Below are 966 nucleotides of genomic sequence, written 5' to 3' on the forward strand. Positions count from 1 at the left end.
CTCCAATTCCCTCCTGCCGCCAAGCCAGGAGTCCCAAGTACCACACAACACCCTGAATTATAAATATTAATTATAACTATTAATTATAAATATTAATTATAAAATATTAATTATAAATATTACAGCAGCGTTCGGATTAAAATCAGTCGTTTGAGGGGTTCCAGATGATCGTCCCCATCTCAGACCAACAATTCCTTCTCTAAATCAGGCTGAAAAACCCCAAGGTTGTTTTGGATTGGCCCAAAATCCTCCTCGCTGTCGCACGGGGAGATGTCGTGGATGGTGTTGGGTCCTGTCAGTGCTTCCCTAGAAAAATCCCGAAGTCCCCCGCTCCCCTCCCAGGCTGATCCCGCTGTCCTGGGCTCTGTTTGATAATTAGCGGCGCTCTGTAATTAGCGCTGGCTGATTTCTCCCTTTGTTGCCGTTTGCCGGGGAGGGGGAGACGCTTTCCTGCCGTGCCGGGGAGCTGAGGGCGTCTGGGATTCCCGGAGGGGATGAGCCGGGCTTAATCAGGCGGGGATCAAAACCTGATCCTCCCCAAAGCCACCGTCACGGCTGGGGGGGGGGGACCGCTCCTGACCCCTCTGATCAGACAGAACATTCCAGAGGTTGATTGGGAGCACGGGGAGCTTCTCAAGAGGCTTCGTGATTTGAAATGAGAAATGAGGCAGCTCCGGAGGCAGAGCGGAAGGATCCGGAATGAAATGGAGCAGGAAGGGAATTAGGGGGAGAAAAAAGCGAAAGGAGAGGGAACGGCCTCGGAACGGGAGGATCTGAGAGATGGAAGCGGTGGTGGAGGTGCAGAAATCAAGAAAATGTTGATTTTCTGCTGTTCCCTCTGAAGGGCTCGGACACGCTCATTCCCAAAGGTTCCAAGCGTCCAAAACCCTGGATTTTAGGGATCAAACCCAGCTGTGGTCCCCGCCAGGACCACCCCCAGCCGGGCAATCCCAGCTCAGGGACGCT

The sequence above is a fragment of the Corvus brachyrhynchos genome, unplaced genomic scaffold (assembly GCF_000691975.1).
Source record: "Corvus brachyrhynchos isolate BGI_N302 unplaced genomic scaffold, ASM69197v1 scaffold150, whole genome shotgun sequence".
Taxonomy (NCBI): domain Eukaryota; kingdom Metazoa; phylum Chordata; class Aves; order Passeriformes; family Corvidae; genus Corvus; species Corvus brachyrhynchos.